Source organism: Neoarius graeffei, chromosome 15 (genome assembly GCF_027579695.1).
Source record: "Neoarius graeffei isolate fNeoGra1 chromosome 15, fNeoGra1.pri, whole genome shotgun sequence".
Classification (NCBI taxonomy): domain Eukaryota; kingdom Metazoa; phylum Chordata; class Actinopteri; order Siluriformes; family Ariidae; genus Neoarius; species Neoarius graeffei.
Genome location: NC_083583.1, coordinates 70,650,498 through 70,665,494, shown reverse-complemented (window position 1 = coordinate 70,665,494; position 14,997 = coordinate 70,650,498).

Below are 14,997 nucleotides of genomic sequence, written 5' to 3'. Positions count from 1 at the left end.
GGAGCAGTTTGCCGCCCAGATGCCAAGCAAGATTGCAGCATGGGTTAGGTGTCACCGAGCGGGGTCACTGGAGGAGGCGGTCTGGCTGGCCAAGGACCACCTGATGGCATTTCTGGGAGTAGGCACTCCCACAACTTTTCTTCCGCTATCTCTCTCACTTTTGCTTTCTCCCCCTCTCTCTCCTCACCTCTCCACTACCCCAGCCCCGCGGAAATGGGGGCCAATTCCCCTGAAACCTGCTCCCCGTCCTCATGTCTGTCTTCCTGTTTCTTCTGTCCCTTCTACTTCTGTGTCTGTGCTGCTGCTAACCCCCCTCTCTCTTTCTCCACAAGTGAACTCATCCATGCCACCAGAACTGGGAGCGAGCCTGGGCAGGTCTGTCAGCACGAAGGGAAGTTGGGGAATCAGCACTTCCGCAAGGAGGCAGGGCTACTGATTTGCATCCCTGATGCACCACAGGCTTCCCCTGATCGAGTAGGGGCATACAAGATAGTTGTGAGTATTCCAGGAGGCACACCTCAGGCTTTGGTGGATTCTGGTTGTAATCAGATCTCCATGCATCAAACCCTGATTCAATGAGGGGTACTGGGAAATGCATGATTGGTGAAAGTCAAATGTGTGCACAGGGGCATTCACAAATATCCACTAATACTCATTGTAGTGGCAAAATTTCAGTAATGGTGTTCATTAATTCAACCACTTCTTCGTGTGGGCAGCCTAAGGTTTTCTGACTCATATCCATATCCAATGCATTTCCATTATCCATGTTACTTCAGTGTACTCACGGACCAGTTGAGTTTCTTTTTGTTTTCTTTAATTCTTGAACGTCTTGGTAACACAAAAGTATCTTTTTGGTACAAAACACAAAAAGGTAAAAATAAAACAGCAATATCACTATAGTCAAATATTCATCTTCTCATAAGGCACAGGATGGACACGGACATGGTCAAAAAGCTATGTGCCTTCATTCCTGCGCACACGTCAACTGAACGGCATGTCTCTCATTCTAAATCACATGTATCCCATAGAATCCTACTAACCAATCAAAATTCAGCATTAATAATACGGTTCTAAATCTCCACATTTAAATTATATCTAGTCTAAAACATTACTAAATATTCTTCTGACTTATTTAAATTCAAAATTATTCATCAAAATTACTTTCTATAATTTGGCTCTAACATTTCCAGCCCCTAATTGTAAGACATGAAGGCTGACAATTACTCAATACTGACTATAGAGCCAAACAATCCAAACATTAAGCATTACCTATCAGTTAAACTCACATCATTTACGGAGATAACATTCAGAAAGTTACAATATTCACATTCCTTTCCTTTTTTACATTGTCTCTCCCTTTTTTTTTTTACTCACGTGTCCATTTCGCAAATAAGGCAGAGTTTGTCAACAGGTCTTTCTAAGGTGTTGGTCTTTGTCTTGATGACCACACGCCGCACAAGTCCCTTGACGTCTGGAATCACCTGAAGAACTCTTCCCAGTACCCACGAGCTTCGTGGTGCAGTGTCATCGACGATCATGACGATGTCCCCGGCAGTCAAGTTGTTCTTGATGCGGGTCCATTTCTAATGCTCCTGGAGCATGGGTAGATACTCATGCACCCACCGCTTCTAAAACAAGTCAGCAAGATATTGCACTTGCTTCCATCGACGGCGGGAGTATGAGTCCTCCTTCTGGAACAGTCCAGGGGGAAGAATCGGCTGCTTCTTCATCAGTAGCAAGTGGTTAGGGGTTAATGGCTCAGGATCTGTTGGATCGTCCATCGTTGTAGTCAGTGGTCTATTGTTCAGTACTGACTCCACTTCGCACATTTATGTCAGCAAGCATTCGTCACTGACTGTCTGTTGCTTGAGCACAGACCTGAAAACTTTTCTCACAGATCTAATCTGTCTTTCCCAAATTCCCCCGAAGTGAGAACCAGAGGGTGGATTGAACACCTACTGTATTCCTTCTTGCATCAGGGAATCTGATATCTTGAACTGGTTCCACTCTTGAACAGATCACGCTCAGCGGCCACTAGGTTTGTGCCATTATCTGAGCGCATGATTGACACCGGTCCTCTCCTGCACACAAAACGTCTGATGGCATTCAGACAAGAATCAGTGTCCAATGTGTGCACAACCTCTATGTGCACTGCTCTCGTTGTGAAACAGGAGAACAGCATACCATATCTTTTTTACTGTACTGCGGCCTTGTCTCACATCAAATGGCCCAAAGTAGTCGACCCCCACATTAGTGAAAGGGGGGTTGTCAGGCAGAAGTCTGTCTTCTGGCAAATCTGCCATTTTCTGCTCCAAGGGTTTGCCTTTAACTTTTCTGCAGATCACACACCTTGACAGAAACTTCCTCACTACTAAGTTGGCTGAGGGGATCCAGTATTTTTGTCATAACTGGGAGAGCATGTAAAGTCTTCCGCAGTGTCCAATCCTTTCGTGAGTGTCTCGCAAGATCAATCTGGTGACATGTAGGTCCTTCGGGAGGATTGCTGGATGCTTCGTGTGCTCTGGCATAGCAGCAGAGAGACTACCTCCGACTCTCAGCACACCTTCATGAAGTTCTGGATCTAGTTTCCACAAGTGACTGGTCTTCTTCACGCTGTTGCCTTTCATCAGCATGGAGATCTCTTCTTGGAAACATTGGTTCTGACCGAACTTGATGATCTCTGTTTCTGCCCGAATCAGATCTTCTAAGGTAAGTATTGTGCTTGTTGTCATTGGTTTCTTATCTTGTCTGTTTGAATTGTCTGTGTTTTGTCTGTTCTTTCTTTTTTCTACAGCGTTGCAGAAGCAGGTCTTTGAGCTTGAGAACCCAGGCCACAGCTCTCTTCAAACGGTACCAGCTTGAATAGTGGTTGATCAGTTTGTTCACGGCATGAACATCTTCAGCTGCGTTTGTGAGATAAACTGTGGCGGTGTGTCTCACCTCATCGTCATCTTCGTCACTTTCTGTTTTGTCAGGTCTTTTAGGCCAGTGTTGTTCTGGTTCTTTCAGAAAAGCTGGACCCTGGAACCAGCTTGAGTTCTTCATGAACTTGGTGCAAGCCCTCGGGATGCACAATCAGCGGGATTAGTTGATGTGTCAACATATCTCCATTGCTGAGGCATGGTTAGCTCTCTGATAACGGTGATGCAATTAGCAATGAATGTTTTAAAGCGAAGCTTCTCGTTCTCAATGTACTTTAGCACAGTTGTGCTGTCAGTCCAAAACAATGAATTGAGAAGATCCATCTGGAGTTCGCTTCTCAGCATCTTGTCTGTCTTCACAGCAACCATAGCTGCTGTCAGCTCAATGCGCGGGATAGTGGTCTGCTTTATTGGAGTCATGCGGGATGTGCCCTTCATAAAAGCACAATGAACACGTCCATCTTCACCAGTCAACCGTAGGTAAGAGACAGTTCCGTACCCGCTTTCACTTCCATCAGAAAAATGGTGGAGCTGTGCTGTTGTGACAGGCCCAAAGTCCGCTAGTTTCACGCATCTCGGTATGGTCACAGCTGACAGCTGGCATAGTTCTTTCAGCCAATTGTTCCATTTTCGACCTAGCTGTTCTGGAATCTTCTCATCCCAAGCAAGTTCCTCCTTGCACAGCTGCTGTAATTTCAACTTAGCTGGAAGAATGGCCGGAGCGAGGAATCCAAGCGGGTCGTAGATGGAACTTGTGATCAAGAGAATTCCTCGTCTTGTCACGGGTTTATCTTTGACATTGATCCTGAACTTGAAGGCGTCAGACTCAGTGCTCCATAGAACACCCAAGGCTCTTTCCATGGGTAGCGCATCATGAGTCAAGTCCAGGTCTCTGATGTCTTTCGCTCTTTCATGGTCAAGGATAGAGGAGAGCAAAGCATGGCTGTTGCTTGTCCACTTCGTCAAACGAAATCCTCCACTAACGCACAATGCTGTGAGGTCTTTGTACAGCTTGACTGCTTAATCTTCATTGGCAACACATGTCAGAGTCGTCGACATAGAAGTTCTTCAGGATTGAGTTCACAGCTTCTGGTGATGACTTGCTGCGGTTCTCCTCAGCTGTTCTTTGAAGTGCGTAGTTCGCACAACTAGGAGAAGAAGTCGCACCGAAAATGTGAACTGTTATCCTGTACTCGACGATGTCTTGACTCAGGTCCCCTGCTGGCCACCACAAGAAGCGCTGCAGGTCGGTATCATCTTCAGGAATGCGGACTTGATGGTACATGGCCTCGATGTCTGCAATCATGGCAATTGGTTCTTGCCTGAAGCGGAGAAGCACTCCAATCAGCGAGTTCGTTAAATCCGGTCCCTGAAGCAGCTCACTGTTTAGTGAGACTCCCTGGTAGCTGGCCGCACAGTCGAAGACGACGCGGAGCTTCTTCTTCTGTGGGTGATATACCCCGTGGTGGGGAATATACCACAGTTTTCCATCATGGCGGTTCAGTTGTGCCTTAGGAACCTCGACAGCGTGTCCCTTGCTCAACATGTCATTCATAAAGGCTGTATATTCTACATGGAACTCAGGATTCTTTTTCAACCTGCTCTTGAGGTTCAGTGCACGCTGTAGCACTGAACTGCGGTTGTTCGGCATCTGGACGCACAACTTCTTTGTTGGCAGACTGATGTAGTAATGTCCATCCATAAGACGGGCAGAACTGGACACAGACTCCATGAATTTGTGGTCCTCTTCAGACATTTCAGATCTTTCGTCACAGTGGCGTTCAGGAAAATCGCGATTATACTGTCGTATAAGCAGATGCTCCACACTGTCAACGGCTATTCTGTTCACAGCAGCATGTGATTGTGCACGATCATCAACTGCGGTGTCTATCTCTCTAAGTGGCCCGTTCAGGATCCATCCAAGTGCAGTTTTCACAGCATATGGTCCGTTGTCCTTACTTGGGATTACTTTCCATGGCTCCAAGATGGTGTATTCTTTGGTTCCAATTAGAAGTTCCACTCCAGCATTGATCTGAGGCAGCCTCACCTCACTGAGGTATGGCCACTTGTCAATCTCTCTCTGAAGCGGGATGTTCTCTCTAGACACAGGAATGCTCTTCTGTGTGTAGACCTTTGACAATGCGATGAAGTTGTTGTCTTCAAGGCTGCTGACCTCCAAGTCTGTGAGAACATACAGTAGCTTTCTACCTTGCCTTTGGAATTGATGGTGCTCAACATGAGCTCAGTGCGTCTGCCTTGCACATTCAGCTGCCTTGCCTGAGCTTCCGTACAAAATGACACAGAGCTGCCGGGATCCATGAACGCATAGACCTCAACAGTCTCTTGTCACTCTTGCTGATTTTCACTCACACAGGAACACAACCGTCTCCAGCCCCAGTACAGGCACTAGTCTCTTTCTCTTCTGACACCTCTGCTGGTTCACTGGCAGCACTGACTTTGTTGACCCCAGTTCCAAAAGTTCCTTTGCATCTTTCTCCTTAGAGAAATGCAGCAGGCTTGGATGCTTCAGAGCGCAAACCTCGCATGTCATCCTCTTCTTACATTCCTTGCTCAGATGACCCTTCACTAGGCAACTGAAGCAAAGTCCATTCTTCTTCAAGAAATCCACTCTGTCACTATGAGTCTTTTCTTTAATCTTGCAACACTCTTGCAATGTGTGATTCTTTTCACAAAACAGGCAGGGCTTGGTAAAGGCACTGCTGAGTGACACATTTGACTTTGACTTTGTGTCACTTGACTCACTGCCTCCAACTTGGTCAACTTTAGTAGCAAAGCTACTTCCTTGCTTTCCTTCTTTCTTGGGTTTATTTCCTTGCTGTGGTTTCTTTGTGACCTTATCTGTGGCTGTGACGTCAATATCTCCAAAGAGTGGGTCGGACACAATCTTTGCTTGACGTTCCACAAAGCTCACCAACTCTGTGAATCTTGCTCTTTTGTTGTGCTGCTCTTGGATGTCATATGCATGAACTCTCCATTTCTCACGTATCTTGAATGGCAACTTCGAAATGATGGCCCTCATGGTAGTGGGATTATCCATCTCTTCCATATAATCGAGATCTTCCATGGCATTACGACAGCTTACCAGGAACACGGAGAATGCACTCAATGCTTTCCCATCCTCAGCCTTAATCTGAGGCCACTTGGTTACCTTCACAATTAGCGCTGTAGCCACCTTCAGCTCATTTCCATATTTTTCTTGAAGCAGCTTCAAAGCCTTGGCGTAGCCGCGTTGTTCAGACATATGCTGACAGCTCCTCACTAAGTCACGAGGTTCACCTCTGGTATACTGATCCAAGAAATATAGCTTGTCAGCATCGCTGTCTGCTCTGGAGTCAATAGCATGAAGGAAGGCTCTCATGAATGACCTGTACTCCAGCGGGTCTCCCTGGAACACTGGCACGTCTCTGTGAGGTAAGCAGAACAGCTGTTGGTTCTTAGCAAGCATCTCTGTGATGTCTGTCTGTTTTTGCATCATATGATACATCTCACTGGTTCCAGTGTCTTGGTGTGAAGTACCTCTGGGTTGCATAGGCGGCTGCAGCGTAGCTCTGGGCAGTTGCAGTGTAGCTCTAGGTAGCGGCTGTGGCACTCTGGGTTGTTTTGGTGTGGCGCCAGGTGGCGCTCCTAGGTACCCAGCAGACATCTGGTCTGTAGGTCTTTCAATGAATGGCTTTACACTGTCAGTGAATTTTGATGTGGCTGAAATGTTTTGCCTATCGCCATATTCATCTTCAGTATTGAAATCAATAAGCTGCGTTGGTACTGCTTTGGTCTCACTCACATGAGACAGTTGCCCTTCAGATTCTTCATATACTTTTACTTTGGCAGTTTCAATTTCCAATCTTTCTTTTGCACCTTTAATTTCAGCTTCTTTCATTTCTAACATTTGTTTTTCTTTTAAAGCAGCTGCTTGTGCCATGAGAGCTGCTCTGTTGGCTTCTTCTTTAACTCATGCAGAAGATGTAGTTGACACTTGATTTTCTTGAAACATGAGAAACACTGTCCATTGGTGTTATTTCTTGGTCAGCTACTTGTGCTTCAATCCAATTCTTTATTTTAGTCATAAACTGTAAGCACTGTTCTGACTTTGGCTGAAACCAGAGCTGTTGATCAGCCTCCTTTTCCTCTTCATTAATAAGATACAGCAACACTGCCTGATTGCATTCAATAAACTCTTCATACAGCTTGTTGTAAACTTTCATTTCTTTTTTAACATCTTTCAGAGCTGGAACGTTTTCACCTTGCAAGAGCTTCTTTATTTCATTTGATTTTGCTGTCATTTGTCCTACTTTACCTCTTCTGGCTGTTGTCAAACAGTGCAATTTTTCCTCCAGTCCTTTAGCTGTCAATGCCCTCTGTCGGTCGTCATGACGTACATCTCTCGGAACGTCTTGGTTTTCATCCGCCATTATCCACGAGGGTTTCACTCAGCTAATCCGCTAAACAGCCTTGTTTCAGCTGAGCCCAACTGTCTTCGGTTGTAGTATAGCACAAAAGACTGCAATCTTATTCAAAACAAACTTCACATTCAGAATGAGTAGAATGTAACTGCACAAGCACCTTCATTTAGCATTCCACAGCTGGCAAATGTAGCATCCAATTAGCTTAGTTACCTTAGCTCAGTACATTACAAGTCACTTAGCTTCTTTGTTAGCTCCAATTCGGCTTAGTCATCCAAGCTAGCTTCATTAAACTTCACTTTGCAAACGTTTCCATAGTTAGAAATCTTCTTACTTCCACAGCAAGCTTAGACAGCTTTTTGACTTAGTGTAGTGGCAAAATTTCAGTAATGGTGTTCATTAATTCAACCACTTCTTCATGTGGGCAGCCTAAGGTTTTCCGACTCATATCCATATCCAATGCATTTCCATTATCCATGTTACTTCAGTGTATTCACAGACCAGTTGAGTTTCTTTTTGTTTTCTTTAATTCTTGAATGTCTTGGTAACACAAAAGTATCTTCTTGGTACAAAACACAAAAAGGTAAAAATAAAACAGCAATATCACTATAGTCAAATATTCATCTTCTCATAAGGCACAGGATGGACATGGACACGGACACGGTCAAAAAGCTATGTGCCTTCATTGCTGCGCGCACGTCAACTGAACGGCATGTCTCTCGTTCTAAATCACATGTATCCCATAGAATCCTACTAACCAATCAATATTCAGCATTAATAATACGGTTCTAAATCTCCACATTTAAATTATATCTAGTCTAAAACATTACTAAATATTCTTCTGACTTATTTAAATTCAAAATTATTCATCAAAATTACTTTCTATAATTTGGCTCTAACACTCGTCATCATTCACGTCTGGGGAGAAAAGCATAGCATGGAGGCAGTGGTTAGTCTGAGCCTCACCCACCCTCTGATCCTGGGAACAGATTGGCTGGGGTTTAAAACATTAATGAAACAGTTAGTAGTGGGTGGATCCTGCAGTCACATGTCACTGGGGAATCCTGCCACAACATAAGCTGGGGAGGCGGTCCCAGGGCCATCCACGTCAGCTCCGCATGATGATGACAGAGCTCTCCTCTTTCTCTGGGGAATCCTTTGGGGATTTCTCACTGGAGCAGATGTGTGATGAGTCTCTGAGACACGCTTTTGACCAAGTGAAAGTAATTGGTCAAATCCTCCAAACTAACGTTGCGCTCTCCCTTCCATATTTTTGTATTATTAAAGATAGGCTATATCAAGTGATGCAGGACACTCAAACAAAAGAAGAGATGACACAGTTGTTGGTCCTGAAGAGCTGTAGGGAAATTTTATTCCATGCGGCTCATCATAATCCTATGGCTGAGCATTTGGGGCAGGATAAAACACTAAATTGTCTCATGGCCCGTTTCTATTGTCCAGGGACTTACACCGATGTCTATAGGTCATGTGCAGCTTGTTGCAAATGTCAGCTGGTGAATGCAGCAGCCACACCAAAAGCGCCATTGCGCCCATTACCATTAACTGAGGTCCCTTTTGAAAGAATTGACATGGCCAATAGATCGATCTGCACATGGGTATCACTTGTCAAGTCAAGTTTATTTGTATAGCACTTTTAACAATAAACATTGTCACAAAGCAACTTTACAGAATTTGAACAACTTAAAATATGAGCTAATTTTATCCCTAATCCATCCCCAATGAGCACGCCTGTGGCGACGGTAGCAAGGAAGTTTCCCTCAGATGACATGAGGAAGAAACCTCGAGAGGAACCAGACTCAAAAGGGAACTCATCCCCATCCAGGCAACAACAGACAACATGACTATAATATTAACAGTCCTAACATAGTCAGTTTTGTTGATGCTATAAACCCCCCACCGATGGAAACCTGAGCGCAAAACCATTCACGACAACTGTAGTTCCAAAGTCAGCAAGCCAACTACAGTCCTAAAGTCAGCAAGCCAACTGCAATCCTAAAGTCAGCAAGTCAACTGCAGTCCTAAAGTCAGCAAGTCAACTGCAGTCCCCAGCCACAGAAGCACCACTGCAAGAGTCCAGAGTGTCCTCCAGGTGTGACCCCCAACTGTACTTGTATTAGTCATAGTGGATTATGCAAAGCAATATCCAGAAGAAGTGCCTCTTCACAATATCTCTGTACATAGTGTTATGAAGGCACTCTTCCGTGTTATCTCCAGAGTCGGGATTCCAAAAGAAATCCTGACTGATCAAGGCACTATGTTTATGTCATGCACACTGTGCGAATTGTATGAATTATTGGGGATTAAATCGATTTGTACTAGTGTTTATCATCTGCGAATGGACTGGCTGGTCAAACGATTTAACCAAACGCTTAAAAACATGATTCATAAGTTCATTCACAGGGACGCTAAAAAGTGGGACAGGTGGCTAGACCCTCTGTTGTTTGCAGTGGGCGAGGTCTCACAAGCCTCCACTGGGTTTTCCCCGTTTGAATTGCTGTATGGGTGCAAGCCCTGTGGTGTCTTAGACATCACTACAGAAAACTGGAAGGAGGGGCCTTCTCAAAGCAAAAATGAAATTCAATACATTCTTGACCTGAGAGCAAAACTTTACCAACTGATTCACATAACCCAGGAGAATTTGCTACAGGTCCAAGAATGTCAATCTCGCCTGTACAACAGAGGGGCACGTTTAAGGGAAATTGCACTAGGAGATAAAGTCCTCATTTTACTGCCCATATCAAGTTCAAAATTACTCACTGTGGCAGCGGGGGCATGGTCAAGTGTCAGTCTGTGAATGGAGGGTGGGGTCAGTGAAGGTAAGTGGTAGAATCACTGCACCTGATGGGAATTAACCTGTTTGTGTGTCTTCCCCAGTGACTGTGCCCTATAAGAGGAGAGGGAGAGCAGAGGAGGGGAACCAAAACAACCAGAACACGTGTGTGTGTGTGTGTGTGTGTGTGTGTGTGTGTGTGTGTGTGTCTGAGAGAGTAGATGTAAAGCTGAAAAGCTAAAATAAAAGGGGCTTTGAGAACTCAGTTCTGGCCTGCCATGCTTCTGTGCTCCACCCACCTGGTCTGATTCTACAGTGGTGCTGAAACCCAGAAAGGAGTGCAGAATGGAATAGCCCCATGGAGTCCTCCCCCTTCAAGGACCTGATCCATTCCCTCACCACAGCCCAACAGAGCCAGCACCAGGCGCTGATCACCCTCTGGAAAGAGCAGGAACAACAGTTCAAAGCCCTGGTGCTGGCACAGCAGGAAGATTGCCAGGCGTTCCGGCACCTGCTCGCATCGGCGGGTCCATGATCACCACCGCCGCAGACCCTCCCCACCTCACCCTAATGAAGATGGGTCCACATGATGACCCCAAAGTCTTCCTCAGTCTTTTTGAGCAGGCAGCAGAGGTGTGGGGTTGGCCAGTGGAACAGCGCACAGCGCGCCTCCTCCCCCTGCCAATGGGTGAGGCGCAGCTGGCTGCACTACAGCTCCCAGCTGACAGCCGGCTGGTCTACATGGACCTCTGCAGGGCCATCCTCCAATGTGTAGGTCGCACCCCGGAACAGCAATGGCAGCGCTTCCACGCTCTGCGCCTGGAGGAGGTCGGCCAGACGTTCACATTTGGCCAGCAACTCCAGGACGCCTGCTGGTGGTGGCTGAGGGCCGACAACCGCGACACCGAGGGAATCGTCGACCTGGTGGTGCTGGAACAATTCGTTGCCCGACTTCCAGAAGGAACAGTGGAGTGGGCCCAGTGCCATCACCCTGCGTCACTGGATCAGGCCATCGAGCTGGCAGAGGACCATATGGCGGCTGTTCTGATGGCAGGACAGCGTGTCTCCTCTTCTCCCCTCTCTCCCTCTACTCCTCATCCTTGCCCCATTCCCCCACCGTGGAGGTGGGGGCCGGCTCCACCCCAGCTGGCCCGCCTCACCCGCGGTGCCCTACCGTTTCCTACTTCCTCATCTGTATCTTCCCCCCCACAGGTGAGTGATGTCCGGAACACTGGTGCAGAGGGAGAGCCTGGGCCGGTATGCTGGCGCTGCGGGGAACAAGGGCACCTCCAGCAGCAGTGCTCGTTGATGGAGGTGGGCACGGTGGTCCGGATCCCCGACGCACCAGGAACCTCCCTCGATCGGGCCGGAGCATATCTCATACCGGTGAGTATCCAAGGGGATACGTATCAGGCTTTGGTGGACTCCGTCTGTAATCAGACCTCAATCCACCAAAGCCTGGTGCAAGACAAAGCATTGGGGAGAGCACAATTGGTGAAGGTGTGTGTGTGTGTGTGTGTGTGTGTGTGTGTGTGTGTGTGTGTGTGTGTGTACGGGGATGTTCACAACTACCCTTTAGTGTCGGTCCACATTCTATTTCGAGGGGAAAAATTTAGAGTAAAGGCAGTGGTTAATCCTCACCTTACCCACTCGATAATTCTGGGGACTGATTGGCAAGGATTTAGGGAATTAATGATGCATTTAGTGAAGAGTGGGGCCTGCCATAGTTTAGCGAGGGGAGGTCCCAGAGTGGCATTAGCAGGAGCAGCTGTCACAGAGGTGTCTACGTCATCACCGCATCAGAGTGAGGAGCAGCCTGCTCCTCCTCCCTCTCTTGGGGATTCCCTTGCAGATTTCCTATTAGAGCAGTCGCGAGATGAGACTCTGCGGCATGCGTTTGACCAAGTGAGAGTAATCGATGGTCAAACTCTCCAGCCAAATGCCACACCATCCTTCCCCTATTTTTCTATTATTAAGGATAGATTATACAGAGTGACGCAGGACACTCAGAATAAGGAACCGATAACACAGTTTTTAATCCCAATGAGCCGCCCGGAATTTATATTCCAGGCAGCTCACTTTAATCCCATGGCTGGACACTTGGGGCAGGATAAGACACTAGCCTGAATAATGGCCCAGTTCTATTGGCCAGGGATTCATGGCGATGTCCATAGGTGGTGTACAGCATGCCGCGAATGGCAGTTAGTAAATCCTGCGGCCATTCCAAAAGCGGCTTTGCGCACTCTGCCATTAATCGAGACCCCTTTCGAAAGAATTGGGATGGATCTCGTTGGGCCATTAGATCAGTGAGTACAAGGATATCACTTTATTTTAGTTCTGGTGGACTATGCAACGCGATATCCGGAAGCAGTGCCTCTTCGCAATATCTTAGCATGTAGTATTGCAGAAGTGCTCTTCCGCTTCATCTCCTGAGTCAGAATCCCCAAAGAGATTCTGACTGATCAAGGCACTATTGCCACTTTTCCACTACAAACGCGGCTGAGCCGTGCCGTGCCGAGTCGAGCTGAGTCGAGCTGAGTGGGGCTGTTGGAGTTGCATTTTGACTACAACCGCGCTGAACCGTGCTGGCTGGAAGTGGGTGGACACATTGGGTGGAGTTAGCGAAAGTGGGTGGACGTCACGTGATGTCGTTAAGCAGCGCAAACAGTGACATCAGTGACAGTGGCGGAACAAGTCAGAGCCGGGCCGGGGCAAATGACCGGGCCCTTTATTAAAGCTGATCATAACATCATTTTAGGCTACAAAAACGAAGTCCTTCAAACGAACATGTAACTCAGAAACAAAAAACATTAGGATACTGTACATGGCTCATAATAAAACATCAATAGCCTATACTGCGCACATTATTTGAAGGGCATACGAATGAGCGCTCAGAGGTTGCAACGGTGACAGGAAGAGTCAGAAATAAAAGGAGGGCGGTGCAAACCTCACTGAATGCACTGTGTTTACCAATTTCAACACTACAGAGTGCAACTATGTTATTTTGTACATTAAGTCCTTCAAACGAACATGTAACTCAAACAAAAAAACATTAGGCGACATACTGTACATGGCTCATAATAAAACATCAATAGCCTACTGCGCGCATTATTTGAAGGGCATACGATGAGCCTTGCGCTCCGCGAACTCGTCCACGATGCTCTGTATGTCACTGTACTAGGCTACAAAAACGAAGTCCTTCAAACGAACATGTAACTCAGAAACAAAAAACATTAGGATACTGTACATGGCTCATAATAAAACATCAATAGCCTATACTGCGCACATTATTTGAAGGGCATACGAATGAGCGCTCAGAGGTTGCAACGGTGACAGGAAGAGCCATGTACAGTATCCTAGTGGTCTTTTAAGCGGTAGTCTCACGACCCGAATAGTAAACAATAAACATGGAGGACATGGAGTCGTTAGTGTTGCTGGTCTTGGTGCTGTGGCTTGTTGTCACCGACAACGCCAACAGATACTGGCAAGAGCGTATAGATGAGGCGAGGCGCATAAGGCTTCAGAAATTCTCGTAATTCATAATTCTTCTCCTTCCGGGTTTGCGGTGTTTACAGATCCCAGCGTGCTCGCGGGGCGTGTGTGGGCATGTGAGGACACGCCTCCTCACCAATCAGTGCACAGGGGAGTGTCTGCTCACGCCTCCAGCCTCACTCGGCACAGCTTGGCTCGCTTCAGCCCCACTCCAAAACGGTGCGAGTTTTAGGGGCTAAGCAGGGCTGAAACGAGCTGAGTCGTGCTGGTTTTTGGTAGTCGAAACGCGAGCCGTGTCGGGCTGAAGTGAGCTGAAGCGAGCTGAAGTGAGCTGAAAAAGGGTAGTGGAAAAGGGCCATATGTTTATGTCATGCACACTGCACAAACTGTATGGGTTACTGGGAAGTAAGCCTATCCACACCAGCATTTATCACCCACAAACTTAGGTTGGCTTAGTCGAACGGCTTAATTGCACCCTCAAGAATATAATTAGAAAATTTGTAAGTGAAGACGTACGCAACTAGGATAAATGGCTCAAGCCCCTGTTATTCGCAGTGCAAGAGGTCCCGCAAGCCTCCATGGGGTTCTCCCCATTCAAATTATTATACGGGTGTAGGTCGCGTGGCATTCTGGATGTGCTACGTGAAAATTGGGAGGAGGGGCCTTCAACCAGTAAAGATGAAATTCAATACATTATCGACCTGCACGCCAAACTCTACACACTCACACATCTAACCCAGGAGAATTTGCGGCAGGCCCAAGAACGTCAAGTCCGTCTGTACCACAGGGGCACGTGCCTTAGGAAATTCACACCTGGAGATAAAGTACTCGTGTTGTTGCCCATGTCAAGTTCCAAATTGATCGCCAGGTGGCAAGGACCCTTTGAGGTCACACGCCGAGTCAGGGACATCGACTATGAGGTGGGGCATTACAGATTTACCACCTCAATCTGCTAAAACGCTGCAACAAAGGAGGTCCCCGTGGTGTTGGTGGTTCCGGAGAAGGTGGAGCTGGGGCTGGAGGTCCAAAAAGGAAAATTGACATCGCCCCTGTGGAGACCACCTCTCCCTGGCCCAGTTCACGGATGTCGCCCAGGTGCAGACAGAATTTTCTGATGTGTTCTGTGGTTGGTAGAAGAAAGCAACTGGACTTGCTTGAAAAGTCTTGAAGAGGTTTCGCCTCTCGTCCGAAAGGCATCCTCAGTTCTGTCTGTCTAATAGGGAGTATCAAGTATTTATCCTCTCATGGATCATCATAGAATCCGAATCAGAATGCTGATGGCTGCATTGTAGGTGGCTGACAGATGTCATAGACACCCACCTCTGTTCAGTGATGGTCGTTCCAGGTTGACAAAAATGAACGATCCTCTCTG